Below are 12,542 nucleotides of genomic sequence, written 5' to 3' on the forward strand. Positions count from 1 at the left end.
CTCTACTTGAAAGCAACGGCAGACAATCGTTTCACGCCTTTTTTTCGTGCAGACGCCATACTACTGACAGCAGATGGTGCAGTAGGACTGCTAACCATCATCATCATGCACTGCTTCCTCTGCAGCTCTGCTCTCCTGGTGCCATGAATCCACTTCACAGGTCCTCTCGTTGTTCTTTATAAATATCTATTCTCGTGGCATCCATCGTCATCCACTGCTTCTGCTGCAACTCTGCTCTCCTGCTCTCCTGCAGACGACATACCATGGCAAGCATGGAGCCCGCTCAGCTCACCGCTGCTGTTGTGAGCATTGTAAACACCGTGCACGTTATCCTGCAGTGTGTGCAAAACTTGAAAAAGCAGGCGAGGAGGTGACGACAGCGCGATCTCGATAGTAATGAGGACATGGACACAGACTTCTCTCAAAGCATGGGCCCTGGCAATTTGGACATCATGGTGGTAATGGCATGCCATGGAACGCCGATTCTGGGCCCAGGAAACAAGCACAGACTGGTGGGACTGCATGGTGTTGCAGGTCTGGGATGATTCCCAGTGGCTGTGAAACTTTTGCATGCATAAGGGCACTTCCATAGAACTTTGTGACTCGCTTTCCCCTGTCCTGAAGCGTAAGAATACCAAGATGAGAGCAGCCCTCACAGTTGAAAAGTGAGTGGCGATAGCCCTCTAGAAGCTTGCAATGCCAGATAGCTACCTGTCAGTCGGGAATCAATCTGGAGTGGGTAAATCTACTGTGGGGGCTGCTGTGATCCAAGGAGCCAACGCAATCACTGAGCTGCTGCTATCAAGAGTAGTGACTCTGGGAAATGTGCAGGTCATAGTGGATGGCTTTGCTTCAATGGGGTTCTCTAACTATGGTGGGGCGATAGACGGAACGCATATCCCTATCTTGGGACCAGACCACCTTGGCAGCCAGAACGTAAACCGCAAGGGGTACTTTTCAATGGTGCTGCAAGCCCTGGTGGATCACAAGGGACATTTCACCGACATCAATGTGGGATGGTCGGGAAAGGTGCATGACGCTCACATCTTCAGGAACTCTGGTCTGTTTGAACAGCCGCAGAAGGAACTTACTTCCCAGATCAGAAAATTACTGTTGGGGATGTTGAAATGCCTATAGTTATCCTTGGGGACCCAGCCTACCCCTTAATGCCATGGCTCATGAAGCCATACACAGGCACCCTGGACAGTAGTAAGGAGCAGTTCAACTATAATCTGAGCAAGTGCAGAATGGTGGCAGAATGTGCATTTGGATGTTTAAAAGCTCGCTGGTGCAGTTTACTGACTATGTTAGACCTTAGCAAAACCAATATTCCCATTGTTATTGCTGCTTGCTGTGTGCTCCACAATATCTGTGGGGGAGATGTTTATTGTGGGGTGGGAGGTTGAAGCAAATTGCCTGGTGGCCGATTACGCGCAGCCAGACACCAGGGTGATTAGAAAAGCACAGCTGGGTGCCCTGCGCATCAGAGAAGTTTTGAAAACCAGTTTCATGACTGGCCAGGCTACGGTGTGACAGTTCTGTTTGTTTCTCCTTAATGAAACCCCCCACCCCCTTGGTTGACTCTACTTCCCTGTAAGCCAACCAACCTCCCTCCTTCGATCATTGCTTTCAGAGGCAAAAAAGTCTTTATTGTTTCAAAATCATGCATTCTTTATTAATTCATCACACAAATAGGGGGAAGACTCGCAAGGTAGCCCAGGAGGGGTGGCTGAGGAGGGAATCACCGGGCAGGGTGGGGGATGGGGGGAGGAGGGAAGGACAAGGCCACACTACAGTTTAAAATGTATTGAATGCCAGCCTTCTGTTGCTTGGCCAATCCTCTTGGCTGGAGTGGCTGGGTGCCCATAGCCTCCGCCCCCCACCTCACATTCTTGGGCATCTGGGTGAGGAGGATATGGAACTTGGGGAGAAGAGCAGGCAGTTATACAGGGCCTACAGTGGTGGTCTATGCTCCTGCTGCCTTTCCTGCAGCTCCACCAGAATGCCTGAGCAAGTCAGTTTGCTCCCCCATTAGGCTCAGCATTGCATCCTGCCTCCTCTCAGCGTGCTCCTCCTTCCTCTCATCGCGTTAATTTAACGCTTTCCTGGACTCTGCCATTGTTTGCCTCCACGCATTCTTTCAGTGTGGGAGGACTGCATGAGCTCTGAGAACATGTAATCATGAATGCATTTTTTTCACCTTCCAATCTGCACTAGCCTCTGGGATGGAGTTGATAAGGGGAGTGTAGAAATATTTGCAGCTGTGGGAAGGAAAAAGGGAGAGTAGTATTTAAAAAGATACATTTTAGAGAACAAAGGGAAGACTATTTCACACTGAATGAAGCGATTCACATCACATAGCACATGTGCTTCACCCCACCACCACCACCATGTGGCTAATATCAGGGAAGACCCCTCTCAGCCAAACGCGAACAGCTCAGCATGAACAGGCCTCCCCCCACCGCGTGGCAAAGGCTTTTAGAGTACCTCCAGGAGAGCTTCATGGAAATGTCCCTGGAGGATTTCCACTCCATCCCCAGACACATTAACAAATTTTTCCAGTAGCTATAGCTATACTGGCCCCAAATGCATCCCATTTCTTCAGGGCAAATTAATCATTAAACACGCTTGCTTTTAAACCCTGTATTATATTTACAAAGGTACACTCACCAGAGGTGCCTTCTCCAGCTTCATGGCCCTGGAGCCCCACCTTGGGAGGGTTGGGAGGGTATTGGCTCCAGGGTGATGAACAGTTCCTGGCTTCTGGGGAGAAGGGATTCTCCACTTGCCTGCTGTGCGCTATCCCCAACCACCTCCTCCTCCTCCTCATCTTCCTCATCCACAAAATCCTCATCCTTGTTGCATGAGACTCCCCGCTTGCAGGTGTCCATGGACAGTGGTGGGGTAGTGATAGCCCCCCGCCCCAAGAATTGCATGCAGCTCATCATAGAAGCAGCATGTATGTGGCTCTGATCTGGAGCAACTGTTTGCATCCTTTGTTTTTTGGGAGGCTTAACTCAGCTCCTTAATTTTCAGGCAGCACTGCTGTGTGTCCCTGTTGTAGCCTCTGTCCATCATGCCCTTGGAGATTTTGGCAAATATATTGGCATTTTGTCTTTTGGAACTGAGTTCTGCCTGCACGGATTCTTCTCCTCATACAGTGATCATATCCAGTACCTCCCGTTCGGTCAATGCTGGAGCTCTTTTGCAATTCTGGGACTCCAGTGTCACCTGTGCTGATGAGCTCTGCATGGTCACCTGTGCTGATCAGCTCGCCATGCTGGCCAAATAGGAAATGAAATTAAAAAGTTCCCGGGGCTTTTCCTGTCTACTTGGCCAGTGCATCTGAGTTGAGAGTGCTGTCCAGAGCGGTCACAGTGGAGCACTCTGGGATAGCTCCCAGATGCCAATACCACTGAATTGTGTCCACACTACCCCAAATTCGGCCCAGTGAGGTCAATTTTAGCACTAAACCTCTCGCCGGGGAGGAGTACAGAAATTGATTTTAAGAGCCCTTTAAGTTGACAAAACAGGCTTGGTCGCGTGGACGGGGTACAGGGTTAAATTGACCTAACACTGCTAAATTTGACCTAAACTTGTAGTGTAGACCAGGGCTTAGAAAGATAGACAGACAGACCTGTTCTCCTTCAAGTGATTGTGCACATATCCATTCCACTGTAGATGTATGTACTCTTGGTGTGCTTCATTCAGAGATTTGTGGCAACAGTACTGGTGGGGCAGAGCATATGCCGTGACTGTTTTCATGCTGTAAACTGAGGGATGAGGTGTTCTGCCTCCCTCTCAGTTCCTTCTTACCTCCTATGGCAAAAGTTGGGCTCCCTGTTTCTCTTTGGAGACTCAGTTCTTTTCTCTTCTGAGAGAAAACTTTAGATATTTTTATAGTTGGTTAGTGGTTTAGTATTTGTGCTTAGTGTTAGTAGGAGTATCTTCCTCTTAAAGGAAATGTATTCTGTACTGTTTTATTTTTACTTGCATTAGATATGCAGAAATCCCCTGGATTCCAGCAGTGCACCACGTGTTAAGTGGCTTGGTCTGCTAAAGACAGACATTAAAATTGTCCATTTTGCCTGGGAGGGCCCTTCTCCCAAACAGAAAAATAGAGAACTTTGCCAAACAGAAAAATAGAGAACTTCATCTGAGGGAGCATATTCTTGAACAGGTGCCTCAGGACTCAGGTGCTTATGAATCTGACAATTCTTCGACCTAGAATGCTCCTCCTCCTTGCCCTGGATTTGCCAAGGCAGTATTGGTATGTGGAAATTCAGGAACTCTCCATACAGCCTCCAATAATCCTTCCTCTAGTAGAGGATCTCATTCAAACCCAGGGACAAATCATTCATCCCAATCCTTCCACGCTGCATTTGACAGTATGGCTCATCAATGGTTGAACACAGTTGAGATCCTGCTCCCATAAAACCGAGACTATTTTATTATCTAAGAGAAAGTATTCTACAAAAAGTACCTACCTTACCAAGTGGAAGAGGTTTTTGGTTTGGGCATCACATTCAGGACATCCTGCAATATTTTCTCCATCTCAAATTCAGCCTTTCAGTAAGTTCTTTCAAGGTGTACTTGGCCTCTATATCTGCTATGCATCCTCCTGTTCATGGTTACATGGTGTTCTCTCACCTGAATATGGGCAGATTTATGAAAGATCAGAAATTACCCTCCGATCAATGATCCAGTTTCCCCTTTGGATATCAATGTAGTGCTATCCTGTTTGATGGATTTGAGCTGCTTGTGACCTGCTTCTTGGCCTCTTTGTCTTACGAGACTGCTGCCTTAGTGGCAATAAAATCTGCTAGGAGAGTATCAAAATTCCAAGCCTGGGTAGCTGATCTTCCTTACATCATATTTCATAAGGACAAGTTATCATTAAGACCTCACCCAAAATAGTTTCAGATTTTTATCTAAATCAGACAATACATCTACCTGTATTTTTTCCTCAAGCCTCACTCTCAGAAAGATGAGCCAAAACTACATGGAAGTTCAAAAGGCTTTTGTCTTTCTATATTGAAAGAACTAAATGCTTTATATCTTTAACCGGAATCTTTGTGGCCTTTGCTGAAAAAGTAAAAGGACAACCAGTTACAGCTCAGCAGATCTCTCATGGGATTATGACATATATTCAAACTTGCAATGAAAATTCAATTTAAAATGTCTATCTCGGATACATTCATTCATCCAGAGCACAGATTTCATCGCTGTCATTCCTAAGTAATGTAACTGTGTCAGAAATATTTAGAGCAGCTGTATGGTCTTCAGTGCATTATTCACAAAGCACTATGCCATCATTGAAGCTTGCAAAGATTATGCATATTTTGGAAAATGTGTCATCTAGTCTGTTTTCCACTAGACTCCGAAGCCCCACCAACGTCAATAAACTACTGGGGAATCACCTATGATGGAATGAATATGTGCAGAGTCACTTGAAGGAGAATAAAATGGTTACATACCGGTATAGTAACTGTTGTTCTTCTTTGAGTGTCCGCCTCCTAGGATATGGGACCAAGAATGAGAATATGCAGAGTCCATCTCAAAGAACCTCTGCCACAAGTAAGTAACCTTAATTTCTTTGAGATGTGTTGTGCACTTGTCCATTCTGCATGCTTCCTCCTATCTGCATTTCAAAGGAACTGAGGAGGAAGTGGGGCAGCTCTTCCCTTTTTGCACAACCCTCCTCAAAGAACAGCAGTTACTGTTCCGGTAAGTAACAGGATTTGTATTTGATTGGATTCAAAAATCTTCCCACACTTGATCTTGTCTGTGTGGTTTTGGATATTGGACTAGTGGGTTCACCCCTGGTCCTTAGCTAGGTATGTCTGTCTGCCTGGAACTGTCTTGCTAACAAAAACAAACAAAAAAAGAACCTGCTACATTTGAAAGGAACTCCTGTCTTTGAGGCAATAGATTAGACAATGTGGTAATTATTGTGTAAATTCCCAAATGAAATGCTTTAACTCTCAGTTGTTAAACCCATGGAAAGATGGGGACCTTAAATAAAATGGGTTGCATTGAATTTATTTTTTCCATTTTTACTTCATTGTTACACTTGGGGGAGAGAGAGAATAACAAGAAATCAAATAATTAAAGCACAAGAACTACTTGCGGCTCACCAAGCACTGGGGAATTTAGTGCAATTCCCCACCCCCCACCCAACATTAATCCAGATTGAAATAATCTTTTGTGGATATAAATTTATTAGATAAATTGAATCTTAATGAAAGAGACATATTTTAAATACCATAGAAGAGTGTTTTACACACACACACACACACACACACACACACACACACACACACACTGCATTGTGGGTGGAAATAAATAAAAATCCCATAATGGTTATTTTTGAGGTAACTTTTAGCATTTCCTTTAGGTCTTGGTAAAACACAATACATTTCCTCTCTATAATTCTCTGCTTCATCCATTATCTAAAATTTTACCCTGTTCCTCTTAAATCTGTGACTTAATCTTCGTTCTTTCATCTCTTTACTCCTAGTGCTTGATGAATGAATCATTGCTATGCTGATGATTGAGAATGGCACAGTGTTTAACACTAGCCTCTTTTGTGAAAACTCTCTTTATTTGGAGACTGGGTGTAGCAAGAGTGGGAATGCTATTATAATAGGCACTGGCAGTTTTACCTCGATGAAACACAGTAAAAATACTGGTAAATGTTGATGCCTTTTCTATAATTTGCTCCCATCATTGCTAGTAGCAGTGGAACTGCATAGGGGTGGTAATGCAGTCATGGGAAATCTGCTCAAAAAAACCTAAAATTCTAAGTTGATAAAAGTGATTATTTCTAAGGGAAATCCACAAAATCCACAGTACTTTAGATAAGTCTTGTACCTTTGATAATCTTTCATGGGGGAAAAAAGGTTAGAATAGAGAAATATGAATATGATCCATATTGACAATAAATGAAAAGGTTCTATAAAATTAAATAAAAATCCTACTAATGCTGGCCTACTATATGTGATAGAATGATTTAAGCCACAATTTAAAAACCTGAGTGCCTAAAGATAGGCTTCTGAATCCATAAACATAGACAAATTGTAGCTGGATATATTAGTTTTTCTTTGGTATTACCACAAATGCCAATGAAGACTAAGATCAAAATAAATATAGATTTTAATGCCTGACTTCGACAATCAGGTTTCAAAATTTTGAACCTATGTCTTCTGTGTCAGCTGACATAATAGCTCTGAAAAAATAATGTACCGAGCTTCACTTCCTGTACTTTAACAATGTACAAGATTACATTATGTTGCATAATTCATACTTTTCAGAGAATTGCAATCATGACAACATGAAAATTACCTCAATCTGAACTTTCTGAATGAAACATTTGATCTTTCTTTTTGTTTCAGTAAATATTTTTTTTAAAAAAATATTTTACTTATACAGGATATATTGGATACTAAATACAATATTTGTATCATGTTGAAATACAAGTTTCCAGAGGGCATATTTTATACCACAGCCTTTGAATGTTGTGTGTATGTTTTACAAAAAATAAACTGAAATTCACTTAAAGATATTATGTAATTATCTTTTAGGGTTAATAAGCTGCAGCTCTGCCGGGAACTTCAAGAGTGACTCATATTCTCCCCTTCTCTTCCCCCCATCTGGGCCTCACAACAGGCTAGCATTTGAGCAATGGCTCCTCCCTTTCTGAGGTTAGATCAGCTATTGGATGCAGGCATCTTGTTGTCTAGCCTGATCAGGGGATTTCTTGTTCTTCAGTAAAGCTGATATTTTGTCAAATCATATGGATAGTCCTGGAAGCAAGGCTTACGCTGCTGTACTGGTTGTTGTTCAGGAAAATTGGTATGCCTTTTCAATCCTACAGAGACATGAGGAAGTGAGACATGTTTCCTTGTGAGGAATAGACATCAGCTTAACATTTACTTCCCACTAATGGAATTTGATGTCTCCAAATGAGAGGAAGAGCCTGAGTGGCATTGGTAACAATGCCTTAAGGTCAGCTGGATTGGCAGAGCCCAGTACTGGGGTACCAGCATAAAATAAAAGTAGAATAGCTACAGTGAAATACCAAGAACTCCCTCTTTCTTCTGCTGCCAGAACTTCTTCCCTCCTTGTACTACAGTTGCTGCCTGGTCAGTTATTTCAGTATTTGATGTGCCAGCGTCATCGTTTGACCCCATAGGGGCTGGAACTGCGGGTGCTCGGTGCCGCACCCACTGCTTTGCAGTGATTTCCATCATATACAGGGTTTACAGTTTGGTTCAATGGCTCTGTCAAGGTTCCTTCCCCACTCTGAACTCTAGGGTACAGATGTGGGGACCTGCATGAAAGACCCCCCTTATTCTTACCAGCTTAGGTTAAAAGCTGCCACCACCAAAGTGTTGCACAAAGAACAGGGGAAGTGCCCACTTTGAAACGTCTCCCCCCCAAAAAAATATCCCTCCAAACACTACACCCCCTTTCCTGGGGAAGGCTTGATAAAAATCCTCACCAATTTACATAGGTGAACACAGACCCAAACCCTTGGATCTTAAGAAGAATGAAAAAGCAATCAGGTTCTTAAAAGAAGAATTTTAATTAAAGAAAAAGTAAAAGAATCACCTCTGTAAAATCAGGATGGTAAATACCTTACAGGGTAATCAGTTTCAAAACATAGAAAATCCCTCTAGGCAAAACCTTAAGTTACAAAAAGATACAAAAACAGGAATATACATTCCATTCAGCACAAATTATTTTATCAGCCATTTAAATAAAACAGAATCTAACGCATATCTAACTAGATTGCTTACTAACTCTTTACAGGAGTTCTGACCTGCATCCATGCTCTGGTCCCAGCAAAAGCATCACACAGACAGATAGGACCCTTTGTTCCTCCCCCCCTCCAGCTTTGAAAGTATCTTGTCTCCTCATTGGTCATTTTGGTCAGGTGCCAGCGAGGTTATCTTAGCTTCTTAACCCTTTATAGGCGAAAGGGTTTTTCCTCTGGCCAGGAGGGATTTAAAGGTGTTTATCCTTCCCTTTATATTTATGACAGGCTCTCAGCACCCTCACTATATAAATTGTTCCAACACTCCTGTTTGAGCCTGCCCTTGCATTTTCTTACAGTGGCATTCTGTCAGTAGGTTTTGTAGAACTTCACTTGTTGATGCCTCTGTGATACTTTCCATCTGAAATCTGTTTACATAAGATTTAATTTGTATTAATTATTTTCATTTTTTGTAACCAGCTCAGAGATACCTATGTCTATGATTTATTTTAAAATATACATATTTGAGAACCAAATTAACAATTACCACAGATGCTATAGTTTGATAAGGATATTCTTTGCAGTTTTGGTTTTACCCTCTGAGGCATGCAGATGCTTAAGGCAACAAGAATCCTGAAATACTTATCAATTGCTGAAATGCAATATCACCAGTTTTTGAACTGATCTCAATGTACAGCATAGTAACTTTTGTACATATTGTACAATAGTCAATTAAAACAGATTTATCTGAGAGCAAATCATTCATTCTATTGTTGACAATTTCCCAACTGTTGTTCTGTCAGTAGCCATCATACATAATTTCACTGCTGTCAGAGAATGCTTATAAAATCTGTGCATTTAAGGCAAAATCCTCCATATGTGGAATTGCCATGGAAGTCATGGGGAATTTTGTACTTCGATCAATAGCAGAATGTGGCTCTTGATCTACTACAAAAACTAAAATCTGAGAAAAGTACCAAAGTTAGTGAGTTACATAACAGAAGCGATTAGCTCTATCATCTTTGCTAGCTTCTGTACAAATACAAAAATAGCATACGGTAGGGACAGCTAACAACTCTTCTTTTACTAGTAGGCAAGTTATATTCTCTGTCCCTTCTAGAGAGGAAAACCTGCTCGGACTAGTATTATCTTTCCTACTGATAAATGATAAAAAAGAATTTTTAAACTACTGTACACTGGTTCAATATTTTAGCAGACTGAAGTTTTGTATCTGTCTTTCACCCTCCCACATGCTTCCCTCCCATATTTTGAACATTAGTGTGTGTTCTTTTTCTTGAATTTTAGAAACTCCAAATACTATAATTGAGATTCTGTTACAGTCTATGATTATTTTGAAGTGCCTTTAGTTCTTTCGAAGGTACAAATTTGAGCATTGAAACTGTTTATTCACAGTACATGCATAATATAAGCAGTGGTAGTGTTAATTGCCCTACACAATCCTACCTATGTTCCTCTGCATTTTTGCTTGTGTGCAAGATTGAATTACCTGTAGGAATGAAAGGGTAATTTGAACTCTGTATTCCTTAGCTCTTTGGTCTTTGTAATGGTGTTTACAGACGCTACACAGAGACTAAGGGAGTGAAGGACCAGTACTGGACCAGTTCGGCCCTGCCCCTCAGCAGCTACAGAGTATGCTCCAAAAGGAGGAGCTGCTCAAAAGTGTACTCTAACAGTCAAGCAGGGGACAGAGTGAAGGAGAGGCTATCTGAAGGGAGGAAGCCAGTTTTCAGCTTTTGGGGAAAAAGTCATTCACAGAAGAGGGTGTGGACTGTGGGTAAGACCAGCTGGGATGGCAGGGGCTTGTCTTTTTCCATCCCCCACTCCCTGCTTAGGGGAAATAACTGAACATTAGAAAGAGAGCAGGGGAATGCTCAGTGAACTATCTGCGCTGCTGGGACTGATTGGGAACTCTTGCTGTGGGGAAGGTGGGCTGTGACCGCACCCCAAACCAAAGAGAGTGTGAGGAGGCAGGAAGCAGCCCAGGGGAGGCTGGTCAAGCGACTGAGACACTTTGTGCCTTTCCTCACAGACCCAGTAGAAAGGAAGGGCCCAGTCCCCCTACGTCCCCACATCCGTCCATCTGGGAAATCTTTGGAGCATCAGGGAATTGGTGGACCATGGCCTGCCCACTGAACCTGCTGGCCTCTGAGTGAAACCCACTATAGGGTGGAAGAACTGTTGAGCCACAGCCTGCCCATTCAGCCTGCTGCCCTCTCAGTGAAAATTCTGCCCTATAGTCCGCCTCTTAATGTTGCTCAACAAGTTGTTAGCAAGGGTCGCAGTTTTGTGGCTGTATCTAGGGCCAGACTAAGATCAACAAATCATTTAATTTCCTGTCAGTGTATTTCTAGTGCAATAGTCAACATGATTTCTATGGCTGTACACTGCACACCATTGGCAGCAACATGTAGGGTAAGTGTAGCAAAACACCACAGTGAAAAGCAGCTCTCTGCACTGGGGAAATGATCCAGCAGCAGGGAGTTGACAGTCTTTCCTTGCTGCTGCCCTGCCTCAAGAGCCTTTCCCCACTTCTGGAGCCTTTTCTTGCAGCAGTGGGGAGGCAGCAGGACACTACACTGATAAAAATGGCCGTGTAGATGGGGGAAACTGCTTGGCGGTGAAATACATACCCTAAGGGTTTGGGTGTGTGCTTACTCACCTAAACCATGCCTCACTGTCTACACTGCTATTTATACCTGTGCAAGGGTGACATGCAATATCTGTTCTCTACACTCTGCCATAAGGAGTATGCAGTGTAGACTTGTCCTACAGGGGCTTCTAAACACTGCATGTCTACACTAGAGCTAGAGGTGTTAATTGCAGCTTGAGGAGACATACCCACTCCAGCTCTGATAGATCTAGCACACTAACAGTACAAGTGTAGCTATGATGGCACTAGCAGTGGGAGTAGCTTGCCACTCAAAGTATGATCCCATCCGAGATCATAGGTCTGTAACAGGGTAGGTAACCCCTCTTGCGGCTCATGCCATCATAGCTACACTTCATCTTTTTGTGTAATAGCTCAGTCATAGCTAGCATGGGTACGTCTCCTCGAATTAAAATTTACACTTTCCAGTTCTAGTGTAGAGGTACTCATTGGTGCAGAGAGATCCTTCTTTAAGGAATTAAATAATCCCCTGATGTATTATTGTTATTTTATTTTATTATTATTAATAATAATAAATAACATATTTTGTGCTTTAGAATGTAGACACCAGGAAGTGTTGCTTTCTTTGAATGTTGTTGCTTCTCCATTCTACACTGAAAGATGGACTAGATTTTATGGTGAAGTTAAAGCATACCAAAATAAATGAAACTTCCTAAAGGCCTATCAGATTAAGAGAGAGAGAAAAAATAAAATAAAATACAAAAAAAAAAAAAAAAAACCAGGAAGGAGTTGCAAAAAATTATGGTGTAACAGAAGGATATTGCATTACACATTTGGCAAAAAAAAAAAAAAAGCTGTTTCTTTCAGCTGGAGAATAATTATGATTTTTCTCTCATGATTAAAATGTTTATACAACTGAATTCGTGATATCTCTAGATATGCTTTTTTATTTATACAGGATTAGACATTTTGACATCCATTTAATTTTGTTATGAATTAAAAATGACATCACTGTACATTGGTCAGAAAAATTAACCAATAAGTGCTGGTTCTCTTCAATAAAATAGAAAAATATATCATTAACATATCTTCTGTTCCCTCTCTCTGTTTCTCTGTTTTGTTTTTGTTTTTTTTTGTAATCAATTTCTTTTGCTT

The 12,542-nt window shown here is 42.3% G+C and overlaps 1 protein-coding gene across 2 annotated transcripts in view; it reads left to right on the forward strand.

Moving 5' to 3' along the window:
* Window positions 1-12,542, forward strand: part of CSMD3 (CUB and Sushi multiple domains 3) — a 1,215,628-nt gene that overhangs the window by 980,559 nt on the left and 222,527 nt on the right. The gene's annotated exons all lie outside the window — the stretch shown is intronic.

The sequence above is a fragment of the Lepidochelys kempii genome, chromosome 2, assembly GCF_965140285.1.
Source record: "Lepidochelys kempii isolate rLepKem1 chromosome 2, rLepKem1.hap1, whole genome shotgun sequence".
Classification (NCBI taxonomy): Eukaryota; Metazoa; Chordata; order Testudines; family Cheloniidae; genus Lepidochelys; species Lepidochelys kempii.